Raw genomic sequence first — 23,711 nt, forward strand, 5'->3', positions numbered from 1 at the left:
TGAAAAATATTAAGGATCAATGATTCATTTATGGAGAATCTTTATTAAGACTTATGGGATATATCGATTTCAATTTTCAGTCAGATCATGATGATAGTAAAAATATATCAGATTATATATTTACCCCAAATGATGGAGCAATATACTGAAAAAATTTTAAACAGCATATTATAGCCGATTCTATATGCGAGGCAAAGTATATTGCGACATCCGATGCTGCTAAAGAAGCTGTTTGGTTAAGAAAGTTCATCAGCAAGCTTGGAGTGGCACTAATTGTTAATGGCCTAATTCTACTGTATTGTAACAGTACTGGAGTCATAGCTTAAGCGAAAGAATCAAAGTCTCACCAAAGAATCAAACATACTCTGCATTGCTATCACCTTGTCCATGAGATTGTGGATCAAGATGACGTCGAGCTTTAGAAGATTGATAAAAAAAAAAAACTTGACTGACCCATTTAGTAAAGCCCTTAAAATCAAAGAGTTCAATGAACATAAATGAAAGATGGGTATTAGATACTGTTCTGATTGCTTTAGTCTAAGTGAGAATTATCGAGAATTGTATCTTAAAGTCAATTATCTATCTATAGATGATTATATATGTTGTAAATTATATATGAATTATAAATTAATAAAAATTATTTTGATAATTTCATCATAAATTTTGTATCTTTTTTATTGAACTCTTGTGTTATGATGAAGTCCTTAGAACTACTTTTAATTGATAAAAAAAAATTTATCCTATAGTTCTTAAATATTGTTCGTGATCAAATGATATATTATTATTAAGACGATAATGTTTATCAAGTATAGGTCATTGTATACCATATGAATTAGTTATCCTCATAATTAAGAAGTGTGAAGATACTGGTATGGTATGAATGAAATATAAAAGTATATTTTGTACTAAATTTGATCCAATTATGGAACACTTTGCTATCAAGAGTAGCTTGCGAAGGATATAGATATAAGTGTCTCTCCAATCTGAGATCACCATGGTAATTTATAAGCAACTCACTATATTTTGATGTCGGACTATCTATATTTTTAATATAGTGATGGAAGATTTCTAGGCATAGTCAAATACTTGTGAAGTCTGTGTGAGTCAAAATAGGATTGACTGCTCTTGATTTTAAGAGTTAATGCTATAATATGTTTCAATTTAGTAAAACCTTATCTAGGATAATCCTTGTGGGGAGTCACAGGATTTATAAGGTTGAGACACAATCCAGATGTACTGATTAAGAGTTGATAGTTTAACTCTAAAGTCATCCTAAGCATTGAGGGTCAAAGGGATGAATTATACAATAATCATATACCAAAGGTTCTTGAATATTACGTTGCAACAATTTGACCTATCTGGATATCGGATATCATTACTAGATGGTCACTTTGATTGGTATAAAAATTTATTTTTATGCTACTGACTTAGTGTTCGAACCTATGAGATCACACATAAAAGAGATTTCTGTCTGATCAGATGGTTGATCAATGATTATAAATCCCTCAAGGATATAATCATCAATATAATTGATAATTAACCTTATATAAAAGTTATGATAGAATAATTTACTAACAGTTAATAAATTATAGGAGGATGAATTAGTAATTAGATTGCTGATTAGCTCAATTTGATTGAGCAATGAGATTTAGATTAAGTCTAATTAAATTGGATTTGATTGGATTTAACCTGATTAGATTATGAGATGACCAAATCGATAAGGAAGATTAATTCCTAATTGGATCAGGACTTGAGCTCAATTAATTTTTGATTGGATTAAAATTTAATTGAGATAGTTAAATGCCTAAGTGGATTAGGTTCTCTCATTTAATTGGGTCTAACTAAATATGATTTGGATTGGGACCAAATGACAAGAACTAAAAGTCCAATTGAATTGGACTTCCTACCCTTGCACCAACTCCCTTCTCCATGGCATTTTATTTCACGCTAAATCGAACTTGCATGATGTTTCTCCATGAGAATTTGAATGTTTTGTCGCCCACTCTTATGGATTAGGATGGAGTTTAAATTCAAAACTGGTTTGAATTTAGATTTGAAATAAGATTGGGATAGGATTGGTTTGAATTCAAATCGGATTTGAATTTAAACTCAAAACTAACCCTTATCTAATTCTTTGTCACCCACTATAAGATGCGGTCTCATTTTGTGCGACAAAAGTGAGTGCTTCACTATGAAAGAAATCAGGGTTTCACTGTGAGAAAGAAAAAGAGAAGAGGGTGGGCGTGATACTCTAAGCCATGGGTACCCTAGGGTAAGGTCTAGGGTTTTAGGAAGAGAGAAAAGAGGAGAGAAAAGAGTTTCCTCTATCACTTTCTTCCTTCACTTCACATTCTCCCAAGTCCTTCTCATCCTAGAAGAGTTCAAGTGATCTGAAGAAGGAGATCAATCCTCCATCAAGAGGGTCTCTGCAAGGAGCTAGCACTCCGGAAAGATGGATTGTCGAACCTTCGATTGGATCAGAGAATTTATGGGGATACCTGTAGAGGTCAGACATCAGTGCGGTTGCTGTGCAACAGGAAGAACCTCAAATCTATGATAATTAGTTGCAGTGAATTTCGACCCACACTCTGGTATGAGATCTAATCTCAATAGATATGATCTAATAGTTAGATATGATCTGTGATTTGATTTTAGATTTTGTATGCATTTATGTCATGTCATCGATCTTGCCTAGGTAGTTTATAGATCAGATCTAATGCATGATAGATTAAAAGGTTTAATTTAACTTCTTTTTGCTGCAAAATTTTTAAAAACATGCATGAAACTGCCTAGCTTTTCCTTCATTGGAAAGAGAAAAAGGAGGGAAATAGTGGTGGCTGTGATGATTTTCGGATAAGGAGAACAAAGGGTTTAGGTGCTTCTAAATGGTAGCAGAATCAAGTTCCAATCCTTCTTGAGGTCATTCTCCTCCGATGGGATTGGGAGGAAAAAGACTTCCATCAGGACTCTTCTTGTCATCTCTCTATCTTTTTTCTTGAACTTTAAAATTTGTGGCCCTTTTTGGACCATTTAAGCTGACTATTGCTTGTGAACCAGTCAAATGGATTGAGCCAAGTCTTAGTTTGGCCTATTGTGGTGGGATGACATAGTCTTAGCTTTAGAGCTTTTGCTGAAGATTAGGTGTTTCTATTATTCAGTTTCTAAGTCCTATTTTGGGTTAGGTGTACTATGCTTTAAGATCTCCTATGACAAAGGTTTTCAATCTCATGGGATAGGGGCACCCTAGTTTTGATAGAACAGGATGCCCCACATGCCGCCCCCATCTTGATGGCTGTCTTGAAAGGAAAAGAACCCTTCCTTTGCACAAATCCATGTGACTAGTCCACTTCACATGGGTTCAGGTTGTATTTTTCATGCAAAAGAATAATTGATCCCCTTTCACATTATCGACCATTCTATCATGCCGCATAAAACTCTCAAAATAGTTAGAAATCTTCATCCATCTGCCTGTATAGATCTTGAAGCAGAGGCTATGCGATAAAAAATGGATGCATGCCATGGAAAGTGATCAATCCTTCTATTGTGTAAAAGGGTCGAAGCAAAATGGACAAAGGGTATCGATGCATACAAAGGCCATATCGGAAGTAGAATGGGGAAAGAACAAAAAAAAAGGGGGTTGAAACTTCTACCAAATAGAAAGCTCCAGGAGATAGAAAGGTGATTGCAAAGTAGGAGGATCTGTCCTAAGCTTCTGCAACTTATATAGAGCCTCAAGCAATGCTTATCTTATTGCCCATCCAATCATCCAACAATTAGTTGTCCCATGTAAGCTCAACATTCAGAGGTTGTCGGCTCACATGGATCTTTTTTAAACCATGAGGAATGATTGCAATAGCAAAAATTCCATCCATACACATGATGCTTAAAAAATAGAACCAACTTCAAAAAAATGTGCCAATCATTAAATGTAGTTTTCAGAAGCACCTAATGCTAATCTAACAACTTGAACTCAACTTGGCTAGCCCATTTGATGAATGATGTGCTAATGTAGGTTATGTACTAGCACATCGATAGTCTATTAGTAGGGGTTATATATTAGAATATTGATACTCTATCAGTAGGGGTTGTATCTTGGTGCTTTGATACTCTACTAGTGGAAGTCGTACGTTGGTATAGTGATACTTTATTAGTAACGATTGTATGCTGGTATATTAATACATTACTAGTGGGTGTTATATGCTAGTGCATCAATATCTTGTCATTGGGGATTAGAGACAAGTACATTGATACCTTGCTAATGGACATATGCTAATAGATCAATACCCTACCTATATATGGAGGTTATACATTTACACTTTGACTATTTCTAAGGCTATTATTTGGTCTGGTCATATGATACAAATATAATCATAGTTCATAACTAACGAGATAAATTTGATGTTTTAAAAGAAATTGAATTTATGAACGAAATCGAGTTTAAGAAAGATTGGATTCATGTGTAGAATATTTTGATAATACCACATATCTATATTTGGTTTTGAATTGAAATATTTCATATGCTTATTTTCTATAATTTATTATTTTTTTATTTATGAATTTATCTAGTTAAAGTATTCATTGTTTGCTAGGTTGTGCAGCTGATTATCTGATATTTTGCTTTTTTAACAGGTCCTAAGGACTAAGATGGCTTTAGGATATATTTTGAGAGAATGAATAGAAGTAGACTTCTAGTCTTTTTATTTTAGATTAGAGTTTTATTAAAAATATGATGTTGATGTTATCGCTCAAAATCTAACTTGACAGGGGGACAGGCGAGTTGCTATGCTTAATAGACTTAGAGGAGTGTAGCACCATGCCGAAGCTAATCTACAATCATAGAAAACAATCAAGGACTCATTAGAACATGTTCGACTGGGGGTCCTCCATTGCTTAAGTTAGGTGGAGTATTGAGAGAAACAAAAGAGATAAAAGTTAGAGAGTATATAGTGTCGGGAGTTTTCTTCATCATATCAGATAGGGTCCTTATGCTTGGTATTTATAGAGGAGAGATGCAAATATGCATGATTAGGATCGCGAAAGTTGCGAATGAGCAGTAATCTACTAATTGGGGTGATTAGGATATTCTCTTTTGGTGTGCTATGATTGAGTGCTTTTCTTATTTGCCGATTGATTAAGATATTTCTTTTTGAATGGATTGAGATTGCATCAAAATATAACCGATCACAATGATTAGTCAGAAATTTGATTGGTCTTTGATTTCATTGGATACATGCTTTCATTTGATTTGGCGGGCTGAGCTTTCAGGAAAGATTTTAGGCATTGCAAATTCAAGCCATATTACTTGCCTTACACTTCCAGGATCGAGTTATGCATGCTCGGTTTAGGCAAACCAGCAGTGGTGGTGTATTCATACACAACGAGGCTGTGAGTGCAAATCCATCTCAAATCAATTTTTTTATTTAAAAATATATTTCACATTCTAAACCATACGACATCAAAATCAATTAAGTATAATCCATATAAGAATCAACACATTTGATCAATAATCATATAATATTCCATAAAAAGGCATATTTAATAATTAAATGCTATGCATCAAGTTTATAAATCATAAATAATTAGACTTAAAAAATATCTTACAATTTATTGATAGATTTAAAAAAAAAGGATTACATTATTTATCTTGTGAGTGGAATCTATCGATAAATCCAATTAACTCCAAAAATCTCCCTCAGAGTCTAATATTCAAACATATATTCTTACCAAAAATTGAGCCATGATTATTTTAAGAATTGGAATCCTAAGTTCCAACACCCTTAACAAGCTAGTCAAGCAGAAGTGCTCAACATCTTGATTGGTCCGAATAAGATAATTCATCTAATCAACATTAGAATAGGGTGCAGATAACTAAATAGAGATTAAGAGTGATGGAATATATTGGTGTCTGATAAGGGCTAAGGTGAAGGCTTGTTTGCTGCTCGACGACTATGGGTCAGGACCTTCCTCTATCAAGATCGATTTAGATTATCAAGAAGAGCCTTCTATTGAATCCAACAAATCGAAGAGAGATAGTAAAGAGAGAAAATACATGTAGACATGTAAAGATAGAAATAAGATAGAGAGTGAGGAAGAGACAGAATAGAGAGAAAGAAGGCCTTTCTTTCTCCAATAGGGAAAGAAGAGGGCCATTGATGGTGACTATAAGTCAGGGGATCGATAGTACACCACTGTGAGTAATGGCCAATGAGAAAAAGTGGCCAGTGGCATAAAAATGAATTGGAAAAAGGGTCGGCTGAACAAGAGATGTGGTGGGTTTCCCAGCTCTAATTGCTCGCTGGTAGCTGGGGCTCTAATAGGGAGCTTGATTAGAATGAGGGGACCAATTGAAAGCTTCGTCGGCAAGCACTGGCAGTGTGGATGACTAGAAAAGAAGAAAGAAGCTAGAGAAAATAAAAGAATCGAAATAGAGCCCCCCTTCTAGAGCAAAATCCGACAATGTGCGATCCAAAAATCAAAAACTAAGAAATAAGGAGGGTGGGAGACACGCTCAATATATATAGGCGAAATTCTTTGTGCACTGCCCGCAGTGTCGAAAATTTGATGTAGAGTGCACTGTTTCGTCCTATTAGATCATGTAGTCACCGTTTTTCAATGCGTATTTAATATCTATTTAATGTCCACAGTTTTATTTTTTCGTTTGAAATTTTGAATGACGAAAATACTCCTTCTCTTCCAAAAAAATTATGATATCCTGCATTGAAATTATGACTTTCTGTACAGGATGTCATAATTTTTTCACGTGATGTTATAAAGGGGGAAGGACATTTTTATCATTGAAAAATTGATAGCAAAAAGAGGGAAGGATATTTTTTTACATAATATCATAATATCAGTATAGAATATCATAATTCTTTCGGAAGGAAAGAGATATTTTCATCATTTAAAATTTTAAACAAAAAAAAATAAAACTACGAACATTAAATGCGTGTTGAAAAGCAGTGGCTATATGGTCCAATAGGATGAAGTGGTGCGCTCTACGTCAGATTTTTTATAATACCGTAGGCAATGCACAAAAAATTTCTCATATATATAAAGATTAGAGGCCTGTATCTTAGTTTCGACAATATCTCGAGGCAGCCCAACCGGCATGATGGATGACATTTGCCAAAGTCTCTCTCAACATCTCACTTCGCGAGAGAAAGTAGGAAGGTGGCAACTCTTATCGAGATTCCACTTCTTCATGGTTTCCCTCTACTGCATGTGCAGTGCACATGCCAGGTATTTTTTTTTCTTGGCTGATTCAAGCCGGTCTAATGGACTAGACCTAATTCTCTTTTAGTCCAAATGAGCTGGGTGTTAAATTTATAATGGATATTAATAAAATTCATACTTGAAAATATTATCCAACTAAAAATAGATATATCGTATGCTTATCTAAAATGATATTACTATATCAATTAGAAATTTGCTAGGAGTTTCTACTCCCCATCGATAAAGTTTATTACTTAACGGGCAATAGAAATTTAGCCCTCAAGACTTTTTATGCATTATAATTTGTATCACTATTGGATTGCATTTCAAATTAATGGGACCCGCAAGCTAAACTGAATCTTGGGCCCAAGTATTATAATAGCTGGGTTCGCGTGTTCCCGTTCTCCAATGTGGGCCAAGTTTTTCTCCATTCCATAGCTCCCAACAAAAATGTATGCTGCCACAACAGGAGCACCTGGAGAAGGTCTGGTCCACCAATCCCGGCAGTCTATGACCGGCACAACAGCTATGAATCTGTTACAGTTTAGACGAAGCAGCCTGCCTTAACAGAAGACCGCCTGGTTTTTGATGCACAGGTGCCACGCTCCGGTTGATTCTTGTTGTTGACTCTGCTCCAGCCCGAAATCCAGTCGGAGTTGGAAATTAACCATAACATCAGTACCTTACGTTCAGCTCTTGCGATGATCACAGCCGTCCACAAGCGCATTCTTAAAGCCAGTCGGAATCGGAAATTACAAGAAGGCTTATTCCGCAGAGAACCAGGAGAGTACGTGGGAGCAGAAAATAGTATCGATCTGCTTACTCCCTGTAGGTGTATATATATAAGCCAAACCCTTTCTTCTCCCCATTATTCTCTTGCGATTCTCCTGCGAGTTCTTTCTGTTCCTTTGTTCCTTGCATCATATTCCACCACGCATGCAAGAAACAAGGACGAAGATGGAGTCCAAAGGCAAGAAGCTCGACGAGATCCATCGTCCCCGCATGATTCCTCGGTGGGTGATGGAAGTGGCGGAGCAGGAGAAGGGCACCACCCCGTGCTTCATCATGGCCAAGAAGCTCACCGGAAGCGATCTCAACCCCCGGCAGAACCGCCTCATCATCCACGCCGGCTTCGTCAACGCCCATCTCATCCCTTTCCTCTCCGACGACGAGAAGGCCGCCGCCAGCCTTCTCGACGGCGATGAGAGGAAGCGCAAGAAGCCGAGCAGCACCGCCGAAGGGTCCAAGAAGATGAAGCTGTCCGGCGGTGGAGTCGAGGCCGCTGAAGAGAAGGAGAAGATCGAGAAGAAGAAGGAGGTGGGGAGGATGCACGGAGGGCTGCGGGTGGCGGTGTACGTGGGAGCCAACAAGTGGAAGGCGTTCGTGGTGCTGACTCGTTGGGACTCCTCCAACCGCACCGTCCTCAAGGGCGGGGAGTACTCGAGGCATCTTGCCCGCTGGAGAGGCGTCAAGAAGGGCGAAGAGGTGGAGTTGTGGGGATTTCGGCAAGGCGAGAGCGGGAGACCGTGCTTCGTGCTCCACAGGAAAGGGGATGCGGAGGGTAATTGAGCGATTTTTGTCTCTCTGTCATCATCCTGAGTTCTTATTCTTATAATTATTCTTTTTATTCATTTTTTTTATGTGAAGGGTTGGATGCTGCGCCCTTTATTTTTTCTTGAACCAGCTTTCTCGGTTCTTTTTAGTTTGTGGTTCGGGGAGGAGTTCTTGGATATATAGGTTTTGGTCTGAGATCTTTTTTGAGTTTCATCTGTGAAGAAAGAAATTTTCTGGAGATTCTTGGAAGATTGTACTTACATTATTGATCTGGTGAATATATAGATACTGCATATATAACATTTTTGGAAGAGTTTGTGTTCTTGATTCTGTTTCTTGATCATGTTTAATAACGGATGCTTGTAACGTACGTCAAACGTTCCCTCCCTATTACTTTGCGAAACATGATTCCCCAGATCCAGACCCTTTCTGTTGATGCGCGAATCTCAGCATGAGGACGTTGCTGAACTGTGTGTTCCGAAAACTGTTGAATGCTCGGCCCCCTGTATCTGATCTTGATACTAAAAAGAATGAAATGCAGCATTTTTTTTGTTCACATGAATATATATACCAAGGCCCTGTTGCATGTTAGAAGCACTATGATCTGGTGATTTTGTTGACATCGGACATTCTTATGTCGGAGCTTGAATTAGCCCGTTTTATTCCTCAACGAATTAATTTCAATTAGAACATCAATTTTGATGTCACTTACTTCTCAACTTAATGTAGGCCTAGTCAGGCTTGAAATTTATCCATGAAAGTTGTGTCCGACACTTTGAAACACATATAAATATCGGGAATTGAGTGGTTCAGCTCATCTCTTGTTTACCTCAAACTAAGAATCAAGCACTAATTGGGATAATAATGCATTTGTAGAATTATAGATGGCAAGATTAGGTCCACCGGCATCTGATCGGACATATGAAAGAAGAGTCACCAAGATCTTTGTTTTAATCATGTCCCAAGGGTTCTGTCCCGTACATGTACTTGTTGCTTTAGATTTTCACTTCTTAGTTTACAAGATCGAAATATTTTCGTTTTTTTTTTTTGGTAAGGATCGAAATATGTTCTATTCTAAGTTCTGATGGCGGAAAAATGATTCATTATATGGGATTGATAAGGGTAATCACCGTACCTTATTTTTGAACTTGTAATCATGTAGAGGAAGGGATGAGTGTGATTTTTTTTTCAATTTAATTTTAGAAGAATATGGATTTTGAAATATAATCTCGAAGTGCTTAAAGCTGCCACTACCGACACGTTTGCTTAAATGATAGTTTCGGTGTAATTTCTCTTGTGCGCATATCTTTTTCTCCGCAAATTTAAATGCATTTTCCACATGATCCTTTTATGTTTGGGGATAATTTTTTCTGATCATTTTTTTACCCCATAGATGTTGTATTTTGTGAATAAATATGGTCATATCTGCTGATACCACTAATAAAGCAGCTTTGGTTTTGCACAAATCTAAATTTATCTTCAACAACATCATTGTGTTTGGGTAATGCATTTTGGGGCGCTATAAGTCATGTTATGAATTACTTGTTATAGTGCCTGCATTATAAACTATCTTGTGTGCACACAGTTAATATTGATATAATAAGTTGCATTTTATGAGCTGTTCAAAGTATTTGTTTGTCTGAAATCATAGACTCAAGATTGACTGGAATTATAAACTCAAGAACAACTGGTATCAGATATGATTGGGCCTGAATATTCCTGGGAAATTTTTTGCCCAATCGTATAGGAATACACAAGCAAGCTCTTAGATTTTTTTAATATCATATATTAACATTATGCATCATTATTTTTTATATTTTTTAATATTGTTTCTAGACCACGTTAATTTTTACAAGGGGATGGATCGTGGAAATGCTCAATTTTGAGCCCAAAACGATTTGATGATGGGCTGTAACGAGATCAAATTTTAGACCTGCTACGCCCTGCTCCCCCTCCAGATACTGACCCAATGGAACCCTAGTGTAGGATGCCACAAAAAAACCATTTACATGCTTTAACCTGATGTGAGGAATGCACGTTCCTCTGGGATGCAACCTGTCATTGGAGTAGTGGATCAATGAGGCACCTATCCATTTAAATTGATGAACAGATGATTCTTATGTTCGACGAGATGGATCTTGTTACGAATCAGCTTTTTCAACTCGATATATTATGGATACATTTCAAAGTCCACATATTCTCGAGATCGAGAAGCATTTTAATTATGGTATCATGAAAACGAAACATTGGAAACTTTCCTGAGAAAGAATCTTAGTACATTTTCACCATTGCATCTAAAATCTCAGGATTGTAGCACAATCATCAGCAAAATGAAACATGAAATTCTGTAAATTCAAAACATGCTACTATGATCATCTCCAACACAGTATGACTACAACATTACAAAAACATTTTTACCTCGCATACTCTTCCATGCTATAATCAAAACACAACAGCCCCATTGGCCATGAACAACTCCAAACTGCTTTTCTAACTCTTCTTTTTCTTCTTTCATAGTCCATTGGAGAGAAAAATATACAGCTTCTTCCAAACATGCTCCAGCATGTGCACCTTCCACTGATTTGCAATTTGAAGTATAGTTTTAACCCCTGAGTTAGTGAAGGCCTTCAATAGATTGGAACTTCAAGAGGAGATTCAAATTCTGGAATGTCATTTCTGCTCTTCAATGGTAGAACAGGAGTTGGACATAAATCTTCAAAATCATGATCAAATACAAGCTACCTTGAGTGCACTCTATTTAGCTTTCCTTTCCATTGATAGTATAAACTGGAATTTGCCCATTCTTGGTATTCTTCTTGAGGTCATCTGTGAGTCTAAGATCATTCTCATCTTATTTAAATGTCTTGATAAATGGTTTTGCACCTACCATAATCAACCTCTCTACCATGAACAATTTATTGGATTACCAGGTCCAAAATGCTACTAAAGTTTGATGAGGATGCCAACTTATATCTGCAACAGAACAGTTAAACAACATGAAGCACAAATATTAGCTATATAGGTCAATTGAGAAATAAATTATCTGGAAATGGCAGAGGAATGGGTACTACAATATGCAAGATTGAAGGGAATGGAAGAAATTCGAGAGAAAAAAAGTTAGCCACTTTAAGAGGCAATTAAAATATCAATCATAGTATATTTCAGGAGGGCTCATCTCCCAACTAGAATTAAGCCCTAATATGAAAAAAGCCATTGTACAAAGCAAAAGAAATGTAAAAACATCCTATAGCAAAAGAAATATAGAAAGCCTATATCTGCAGAACTTTTGATAAGCCATGCTACCAAGAGTGTGAAAATCAGGAGGGTAAAAACAGATTACACAAAATGTAATTTCTATGGAAATAATATTGAATTTGATGAACCAAACAAAATTTATGATGAAGAAATGCTGCATTATAATCAATTGCAATATCTTAGATCCATTTAAAGAAATAAGGAAAGTGTAGGTGCAATCTATCTAGTAAAATTAGACACAGAAGATGGAGTTGCAAGGTGCCTCTGCCGTGGTATATATCAACAAAATGCCTGGCTTGGCAACTCAGAGGAAAATTTTATTAAGTTGACAGTAAGTTCACAATGTTGTACAAATTTGAGTGTTGGATAATAGAAAGAGCCCAGCCAAAAAAGATGGCTATGGTATGGCTATGGTAAACGTAAGAATGTTTAAAGAGGCTGCAGTAAAACTTGAAAAGTTAGAGCCAGAAACAGGTCTATTATATTAAGGGAGCAACACTGACCAAGGACAAAATGACAAAAAAAAAGAGAAAAAGATATGTATTATTTAAAAACCTTTAACACTTGAGGTTGTTTATAAAAAGAATAAATAGCGAATTAGGATATGTAAAGCATAACCCGAATGGCTGGGACAACATTTGAATGAAGAAGAGCCAAAATACCAAAATGGAGTGCAGGCTCAAAGTCAACTTTCAAACAGACAAGCCACCTTTCAAAATGGAGTGAAGGTTCAAAGAAAACTTTCAAACAAGTATCTACTCGCCTAAAATAGACAAGCCCACACCAAGCTTACCTTTGAAATGAGCGCTCAACTTGTTTACCTTGAAGTAGACTTTCACACATCGGCTGAAAATCCTTATTCGGATCCACATTCTGTTTTTTCCCATGTCCTATATAGATTTTTTTTTTCCATGAAATATGGAAAAGCTATTCCCATGGGAAAGCTACTTTCATATCTCTCACCTTTGAAACCTCCAACCAAATATAAGCTAATTTTCCATTTTCCATTGTCCACATCTTTCCCCCTCCTTTTTCCACGAACTAAACGAGTCCTTCGTAAGCAAACACTAAGGAAGCAGGTGCAGGTTCGAGATTCTACTAAGATTTTGAAGTGATTGCCTAAGAAGAATTTCTGGCTACTACCGGTACTTTATGCAAGCTAGGGTACCCAAATACATCTTTTTCTAGTCATATGACCTTTCTGATGGGTTTGAAGCTATGTTTGCAGCCCAGACCCAGACCCAACAATCAGGCCAGGCCCGGCCTAGACCCACGTGCGAGCATAGCCCAGTGCACGGGTGTGCAAGTGAGCGGCCTAGGCCCACACGTGCGGGCACGCGTGCAGAGGCGACGGCCCAAGCCCAAGTGGGTACAGAGCGGATCGGTGCATGTGGGATTTCATGGATCAGGTGCGGTCCACCGGTGGTTTACCAAATCTGAGCGCCATCCGATGGATGGGAGCTCGCCATACACACGATCAGACGACCGATATTCCTCTTAACCATGTAAAGCGGTGGTGGCCCACATCTTTGGCACGATCGGACATCTCCTCTTCTTTTCGTTTCAGATCAGACGGTGACAATGCATCTGCGTTTGGTTTTGGGCATGTTTCAGTTATTTTTCTGCACTATTTTGGTCCATATGATGTAGATCCAACGACAGGGAAAACAGTTTGATTTCGGCTTTGAATCGGAGTCCTATTTTTTCACAGATTGGGCCAGTTTTCTCATGATTCCAAGCTCTATTTAAAGGGCACAATAGAGGCAATCAAACAGAATACAGAGAGATCCGAAAGCAGTAAATAGTGAGAGCATCTAGAGTGGCGTAAGACTTTTTTGAGAGAAAAAGTATGTTTTTCTTTTATAAAAGAAAGTCTGTGTGAGCTTCTTATTTTCTTCTTCAATTTTGTACTTCTTTATACTATGAATTATTAATAAAAAAATATTGAGGAGGTCTTGCCTGTGGACGTTGGCCAACAAGTAGGCCAAAGCACGTAAATCTAGTGTGCTTTTTTTCTCTTATTTTTATTGCTTTATTATCTCTTCTATTTCACATTCTATATTTATTATAATTATCTTTTTTCTACAAAACGATCTTGTTTCCACTATGCTTATGTATTGTGTGGATTGAGGTGTGATCGATTACTCCTCGGTCGGTCCTTTCAGTTTGGTATCAGAGCAAAGAGATTCTTTTGTAGCTAGTTTGATTTGAAACAATGACGGACAAGGTGACGATAACAAAATATGAGATATCGAGGTTTGATGGATCAAACTTTGCACTTTAGAAGATGAAGATGCAGACGGTATTGATCAAGGATGGTTGTGAAATCGCTTTATAAGAAAAGGAATGCAAACCTCAAGAGATGACAGATGGACAATATGAAGAGAAAGACAAGTTGACATGGCGAACCTCTATTTGGTGTTGGATGATTCAGTATTATTCAATATCGAGGCCGAGACTACTGCAAAAGGGGTTTGAAAAAAATTAAAGAACTTCTATGAAGAAAAGTCTTTGGTAAAAAAAATCTATTTAAGACAGTAATTATACAATCTAAAGATGAAAGATGGGGCATCAGTTTAAGAGTACTTGGGTGTATTCAATTTCATTGTGAGCAAGCTTACGGCCCTAGATGTCAGAATTAAAGATGAAGAGAAGGCTAGTATTCTACTTTGTTCTATGCCGAAGTCTTGGGAGAATTGTATTATGAACTTGAGTCATGTTGAAACCCTTAAGATGGAGTCAGTTGTTGCATCATTACTTACAGAAGAGATGAGGCAGGAATCTAGCCAAAGAAGCTCTTCAAGCAAGGCCTTGGTAGCACAAAGCAAGCCTTTCGAGAGGGAACATAGTGATCGAGAGAAAAAAGATCTAAATCTAAAGGCAAGAAGAAGGTGAAATGCTAGAATTATGAAAAAATAGGATATGTAAAGAAAGATTATTGGGCTAAAGGAGTTGATACAAAATCTGAATTGAAAAATTTCCAAGGCAATGTAGCAAAAAGTGAAACTGGTTCGATTACTTCAGATGATGGGGATGCATTGATGGAATTGAAGAGATCTGAGCTTGCACATCATTGGATTTTAGATTCGGGGGCATCTTTTCACATGACTCCTTTTAGGGAGTGGTTTCATACATATAAATCACGGGATGGAGGAGTTATCTATTTGGATAACAATATAACTTGTTCTGTGATTGAAGTAGGAGATATTCAGATGAAGATATTTGATGGTATAGTTCAGATGGTTTCTAATGTACAATATGTTCCTACACTTCGCAAGAGTTTACTGTCACTTGAAAAGTTTTATAAACAAGGCTTAAAGTTTATCGAAGAGAAAGATCAATTGAAAGTATCTAAAAGGTGTTTGGTGGTGATAAGGAAAGGACAAATAGATGATCTTTATAAATTGATGGGCGAGACTCAGGTGGGAGAAGCGGCAGTAGCAAGTGCAAGGATGGTGTCTCCGATGATTTAACATCGACGTTTGGGACATATGAATGAGCGTGGGCTACCATTATTATCAAATAAGGAGCTTCTTCTAAGGTGCAAGTTAGCGCCATTGAAATTTTGTGAAGATTGCATCTATGGTAAACAAAAAAGGATATCTTTCTCTTCATTACAGCAGTAGAGTAAAAAATTTCTTGAGCTAATCTACTCAGATACTTAAGAGTCGCTTGATAGATCATTAGACGGGTGTTCTTTACTTCATCTCCTTCATTGATGACTATTCTCAAAAGACTTGGATATATATTCTAAAGTGAAAATCCAACATTTTTGAAATCTTCAAGAAATTTAAGGCTCTGGTAGAAAATGAAAAAGACTTGAAAATTAAATGCCTATATTTTGATAATGGAGGAGATTATTGCTCCAAGAAATTTGAAGAGTTTTGTAGCGAGCATGGAATTAGGCAACAACTTACGGTTTCCAAGACTCCATAGCAAAATGGTGTGGCAGAGAGGTTTAATAAAACATTCATGGAGAGGGTCCGCAGTATGTTGAGCACTGTAAAATTTGACAAGAGATTTTGGACAGAGGCTATGAGCACGGCTTGTTACTTTATCAATCGAGCACCGACAAAATCTCTTGGGTTGGAAATTTTAAAAAAACTTTGGAGCGGCAAACCAGTAAATTATTTTCATCTCTATATCTTTGGATGTGATGTATATATGTGGATTCTAAAAAAGAAGAGAACAAAATTAGGTAGGAACTCTCGGAGGTGCATCTTTCTTGGCTATGCTAAAGGAGTAAAGGAGTATCGGTTGTGGAACCCTACTACCCACAAGATCATTGTTAGCCAAGATATTATTTTTAATGAAGAATCTTTTCAAGGCACCAAGAAAAAGCAAGATGATGAAGCCATTACTTCTATTGAGTTCTTTAATGCAGGCGATGAGGTGCAAGCAGAGCAAGTATAGGTGAACGATGGGGTAGTTGATGATGGACTGGGCGTGGAGTCTCCACAATCACCTGAGGATGCTATCTCACTGAAAGAGCCACCAACGGAGTTTGAGTAGCCTGGGAGGGTCATTAGACCTCCTACTAGGTATGATGACTATGCCACTTCTTTCATTCCTTCTGCTAACCATGTTTGTGCTTATATTGCTTTGATGGAGGAGGACGAGCCAACTTCATACAGGGAGGCATGTGAGTCCACCAATGCTGGAAAGTGGCATTGTGCTATGGAGGAGGAGATGAGTCACTTTGGAAGAACAAGACTTGAGAGCTTGTAGTTCTATTAGAGGAGAGGAGTCCGATCGGATGTCGGTGGGTCTATAAAGTGAAGAAGGATAGAGATAGAAATGTAGAGAGATTCAAAGTGCATTTGGTGGTGAAGGGTTATGCTCAAAAGTCAGGAGTTGATTTTGATGAGATCTTCTCATCGGTGGTTCGTCTTACTACTATTTGAATTATTTTGGTGATCGTGACAGTCGTGAATTTGGAGCTCAAGCAGATGGATATAAAGATGACTTTCTTACATGGTGACTTGGAGGAAGAGATCTATATGGTGCAACCTAAAGGTTTTGTTGAAAAAGGTAAGGAGGAGTTGCTTTGTCGACTGAACAAATCATTGTACGGTCTCAAACAGATACCGAGGTATTGGTACAAGTGATTTGATTCTTTTATTGTGAGTTTGGAATTTAATCGACTGGAGGTAGACTATTGTGTATATTTTTGTGGTTATGATGATGGGAGCTTCTATATCTTGCTGTTGTATGTCAATAATATGATGGTTGTAGAAAATAGTAGGAGTCGGATATCAGATTTGAAAACTCAGTTGGTTAGGGAGTTCAAGATGAAGGACTTAGGAGTCATGAACCAAATACTTGGGATGAAGGTGCTATGGAAGAGGAAGGATAGGAAGGTTTGGCTTTCATAAAAGAAATATGTGGAGAAAATTCTGCGATGCTTCAATATGCAGAATGCAAAGTCGGTGTCTATTCCATTATCTATTCAGTTGAAACTGTCAGCAAAGCAATCATCTAGCATGAAAGCAGAAAAGACTGATATGGCCTGGGTACTATATTCATCAGCAATAGAGAGCATTATATTTATCATGGTATGCACAAGATCAGATATTGCACAAGCAGTTGGAGTTGTGAGCCGATATATGATGAATCCAGGTAGTGATCATTGGACAGCAGTAAAGTGGATCCTTCGATATCTGAGGGGGACGACTGATCATTCACTCTGTTATAGTTCAGCGGGTTTGGAGTGCATTGAATGTGTTGATTCTGATTTTGCAAATGATCGAGATAAGAGGAGATCTACCACAGGCTATGTGCTCTTTATGGGCGGCAATGCTATAAGCTAGAAATCTAAGCTTCAATCAGTGGTGGCATTATCAACGACAGAAGCATAGTATATTGCAGTGACACATGCATGTAAAGAAGCTGTCTGGCTCAAGAGGCTTCTTAGAGACTTTAAGGTAAAGCAGGATGTGATGAGGGTGAATTGTGATGGTCAAAGCACGTTGCACTTAGCGAAAAATCTAGCGTTTCACTCTCGGATGAAGCATATTAATATTCGCTATCACTTTATGAGAGATATGGTTGATGATGGTCTAGTCTCATTATTGAAAATTTATAGTGATGCAAATCCAACAGATGTGTTGACGAAATCGGTGACTTAGGAAAAGTTTAATTGGAATAAAGCTTCTCTCGATCTTGGAGCTACATAAGGAGTGGAGGGTTGGCAAGGCCTCCAGAGATGACGTTCTTTTGAGTTTGGCACATATCTTCAAGTGAGAGAATTGATGGGTTTGAAGCCACATTTGCAGCCCAGACTCAGACCCAACAACCAGACCAGGCCAGGCCCAGACCCACACGCGAGCACAGCCCAGTGCACGAGCGCACAAGCGAGCGGCCCAGGCCCATGCATGTGGGCGTGCATGCATGCATGGAGGCGACGGCCCAAGCCCAAATGGGTGCAGGGCTGATCGATGCACATTGGATTTCGTGGATCAAGCGCGGTCCACCGATGGTTTACCAAATTTGAGTGCCACCCGACGGATGGGAGCTTGCCATACACACAATCGAACGGCCGATATTCCTCTTAATCATGTAAAGTAGTGGTGGCCCACATCTTTGGCGCAATCGGACGGCTCCTCTTTCTTCTTGGTTTAGATTGGATGGTGGCAATGCATCTTCGTTTGGTTTTGGGCATGTTTTAGTTATTTTTTTGTGCTATTTTGGTCTATTCGATGCAGATCCAACGACAGGGAAAAGAGTTTGATTTCGGCTTTGAATCGGAGTCTTGGTTTGTTGTGGATTGGGCCAGTTTTCTTATGATTCCGAACTTTATTTAAAGGACACAACAGAGGCTATCAAATAGAATACTGAGAGATCTGAGAGCAGCAAACAGTGAGAGCATCTAGAGTGTCATGAGACTTTTTTGAGAGAAAAAGTATATTTTTTTTTTGTAAAAGAGAGTCTGTATGAGCTTCTTATTTTCTTCTCTAATTTTGTACTTCTTTATGCTGTGGATTATTAATAGAAGAATATTGAGAAAGTTTTGTCTGTAGACGTTGGCCAATAATTAGGCTGAACCACATAAATTTGGCGTGTTTTCTTTTGTTTTGTTTTCATTGTTTAATTATCTCTCCTATTTTACGTTTTATGTTTGTTCTAATTATTTTTCCTCTACAAAATAATCTTGTTTCTGTTGTGCTTATGTATCGTATGGATTGAGGTGTGTTCGATTATTCTTCGATCGGTCCTTTCACTTTCCACATTCCTGACCCAAGGGATTCAATCGTGATTCTCCGGTTGGACAATGGCTATGTCAGCGTTCTTTGAAGCAATTAGGTAGTCCTAGATTTAATCTTTGGGACATCCTGACATCAATAAAACAACATACGCAGGAATTGTGTCAAGAAGGGGTGACTCCTGACGAGCGATCAAAAAGTGCTACCGAATGCAAATCCACCAAGAGGTCAAACTCATTGAACCGTAGCAGCCTTGTTTAGCCATGTGTCATCATCCACAAATCCTTTACATAACTTGGTTGTCCTACCTAATCAAATTTTTATCTGAGGTGCCTCCAATAGCTAGCCTTGTCCAGGCAGTATAGTTATGTGCATAAAAATCTAATCATGCATCAAAATCCCAGGAATGACATAGAGATACACAAGTATGCTGCGTTCTTACGTAATTTGATCATGATATTCCAATCATAATACCCCAAATGTTAAGCAAGGTTCTTAGTCATTGCTAGCATTGGGAGAGGGGGCAGAAGCAGATCTAGTGGAGGGGCAGGGAAGCAAATATTTAGAAACGCTTTTAGGAAGAAGCTACAAGTCTGAAATATTGGAAAGATTCTGAAGTGGGTGTGTTATACTATGCTGAAGATTTTGGCTATGAAGGTTACATAGAAATAAGTCATTTAATTTTTGTTAATTAATGCCTAAGCTTACATTCAACCAACAAATAGTTCAAGACCGACCAGTAAACACCATAGACGTATTTTAGCACATTCAATTAGGTTAGAAACCAGCACTATTTTTCCTAGAATCCTAGCAATTATTTTCTTTCCATCACTTGCTTTGACTGCCTTCCAAAAAAAGATGCTCCCTTTCCCGTTCATAGATATTTGGGAAGAAGGTCCCAATAGCCTTTTGTAATACCATAAAAGCCTAACCTCTCCTTCACATAATTTTGTGTGTGTTTCCAACCTACAAACAATAAACTTTAAGATGTCCCATGACATTAACTTCCTCAAAGGAGGCATATATTTAAATAATTGCCTGATTTAGAGACGATGAGAGTGTTACTGTCCACCAGAAGAAAGATCATTAGTTTTTTGGCCAACTATTTCTTTGGGTCTTTTATAATAAGGTCCTATATTAACCTTATTTAGGTGAAGAAGAAAATACTTCAAGGTATTTCATGTTCAGGCTTCCAAAGTTCCAATACTGCATGTAATTGATAATCTTGGCAGGTTATATAAACCCTTTTTTTCTTGGACAAATCGATGCACACATTAGAAGCAGTCTGCACCAAGAAAGTGTAAACATTACTTCATGCCAAATTCAAAACTATATTTATATTTATAGATGAGTATAAGAATAATTACATCACCATAATCCCATTTCTCACCCCCTATCTAACCTTGATGTTTAGCACGTATGGACACGTTAAGCCTTCCTAAGATTATATATAGGAGGAAGAGAGGTTACAATGAATAAACATCTTTATTCTTTAAGGAACTTTTCATGTAAATAGATTAAAAAAAAAGAAACAGTGTTGAAACACCACCGCAAACCCCACATGCTCCTGATACTGGCTTCTCAACAATATGCATAAAATTGTCTGCCAACTAATACTAAACACTGCAATAAGATGATATTTTGAGATCACTGGCCTACTTTACATTGCGTACTCGGTGGAAAGCTTAAAGGATAATCTATTATCCTATTCTTGAAGGGTAGACAAGGTAATTAAACATATTGGATCATACCAAGCTGACACTCCACAGACTTGCATAACAAGGACACAAAATTGTTAAAGAGAGAGTAAACCAGTACACGAACATGGTGCATTCATTGAGAACTAGGCATGTCAGCAATACTCAAAAGTGAATGTTGCACCATTTAAACAAATCTAGAACCCTAAGACATGCCATTTATTGAAGTAATGATCACACTGATCAGTGGTATAGATCCTTAATTAATTGAAAAGCCCATACTGATTTTGCATCATTAGAGCTGAGGCTTCAAGACTACCGCAAGGGCACTAACATTCAATGTAAAACCAAGACATATATCCCACGCTATAAAGGATATAACTGTCCAGTCCAAAGAAAACAACCATTGAGATTGTCAAGCAGGTGTCAAACTATTTTTCCCTGAAAATTATATCAAGCAACGGGAAAATAATATTGCTTGCTGTAGAATTGGAAGAATGTTTTAAGCAAATTAGCATAAATGGAAATCCACATGAAACATTATGTTATTATTGACCTTTAACGGAATTGGTGTTTTGAAAAGTATCCAATGAGGATTTAGTATTATGTAAGCTATACCCCACAGAGAGAGGTGAAAAGAAACCGGGTGATCTCTCATTTGAGGCAATGAAGAGAGTACGTCCTGGTGGAATCCATTTTCCAGTTCTCTTCTGGATAAATTCTGGGCGAGTATATCTATCAAGATGTGGATGAAGGCTTCGCTCCACTCGGTGTCTGACTTTCCTGGTCTTTATCTTATCCGCTCGACGCACATGAATAGCATCATAGTCACCAAGTAGCCCTTTAATCTGTCGGGAGATTGCTTAAATGACTACCTAACCATTTATGCCCAATATATTTTCACATTTAAAAATTATATAGCGTATCAAACTGTATCAAAACTATTATGGTGGTATCATGGATGTCTCGAATTTACAGTTCTATGAGCTATAACTATGCTGTAAAGAGGCATGCTATGAAGAGCTGAGCTATATGCTATAAAGAGCTACCTCCATATAGGCTGAGTTGATCCTGATATGAGCTCCTCTATGTTGATACGAAGTATCCTGAGCATCTATGCTGATATGATCTGAGGCCAAAAGCAATAAATATTCTCACATGGAGAGCACATAAAGGCTAAAATCTCTCTTGATTGACAATCTATGTAATTAATAGGTGGAACCCTCATCTATCATGAGGTAACATCACTCATTCAACAAGGTCAAAAGATCAGGTACGGTCTTTGAGGTTATTCAAAAGGGATATTCAAATCTCCCACTCAGTATGCTACCAGCAATGATCTCCTCTGATCTCGCGGGAGCGATTAAGAGCTAAATTATCTCGTCCAGTTTGACAAGTCTAATGGCCCGGCAATCTCGAGTTCATGCAATCTCACGGCTAACAACCCAGCTATTTAACATTCTTCTATATAAACAACCAGAGCTCCGAGGATCCAGGTAAATCAGATTAAATTTCTCTCAGAGAATCCATTGCTACTCCTTTGTTCTCTATTTTTTTGACTTGAGCGTCGGAGAGTCCTCGTCAGAGCCATAACCTCCGGTTTGGAGACTTGTTTTGCAGGTTGCTCCAGCATCAACATCGCCACTTGAGGTTTTCAGGTGTCTGTCCTTCGATCTTGATCGATTTAAGCAGTAACAGATAGAGAAAGGATCTACATTCGCATTCATGGCTCCAAAATGGACATCTTCCTGATATTCTAATGCCGCCGCTTTTCCACAGGCGGCCAGCCAAGCTGACAATCAAATTTAGCCACTGACGTTGGAAATCCCTCCGTCAGTCCAACCGGTCGTCTCTCCATCGATTCATTCGGTCCAGCCGAAGCCAGTCATAGCTGACCAATTCGGTCAACTCTTCCAGTAAGTTTAACATCTGACGACTACAATCCAAGTGGTCCAAACCTTTCTCACATCCTTCCAAGCAGTGCCACTAGCATCTCCTACGGTGGCATCCTCATCAAATCCTGCTTCCTAGCCACCATCACATTCTGAGTGATTGTGGACACCTCCATAGAGTCTAGAGAGGAGTTTCATTACACTACCTCAATACCAGTCCGATCCTACGGATCATCTAGATACCGACTAGACCTAGATTGGCCATCTCCAAATCGAAGGAATTTCATCACATCGCCGCAACACTGACTGGATCTGAGGCTTTGGGGGGTGCTAGATCCAAAGTTATTTGTATGCGACGCCCTCTGCTCACATGCCTTGGCATGAAAATTACCCACAGCTGAGGTCTGGCCTACGACTGTGCCGTGGCCACCCATGAGGGGCCCGTAGGTACTCTATGTTCATTTATTATGGCCTAGATGGACAATCTGTAGGAGAAAGTAGTGGAACACATGCTGGATGTAGACCCACAACATTCTAAGTCAAAATGAAGCATAGGCATGCATGGAGATGGTGGAATATGGCCATCCAAGGTCAGACCAGTATCAAATGAGTTCGATGCTCAGGTCAAGGCCAATCCAACCGACCCAAGCTAAAAATCTGAAGGAAAAATAGATAGTTTAAAGTATGTATTTTTAAAATTTTATAGTGGAATAATAAAAAATTAAATATTTTACTCTTCTAAACGTGTCTTAGATTAGATCTAAACTACCATTAAAAATCTATAACATAAAAAATTTATATATAAAATATGATATAAAATAGAAAACTGCATCGATCACATCGATGCTCTGAATATGATCTAATCTTTAGATCATATTGGTTGAGTTCAGAACTCATCA

Source organism: Elaeis guineensis, chromosome 14 (assembly GCF_000442705.2).
Source record: "Elaeis guineensis isolate ETL-2024a chromosome 14, EG11, whole genome shotgun sequence".
Classification (NCBI taxonomy): domain Eukaryota; kingdom Viridiplantae; phylum Streptophyta; class Magnoliopsida; order Arecales; family Arecaceae; genus Elaeis; species Elaeis guineensis.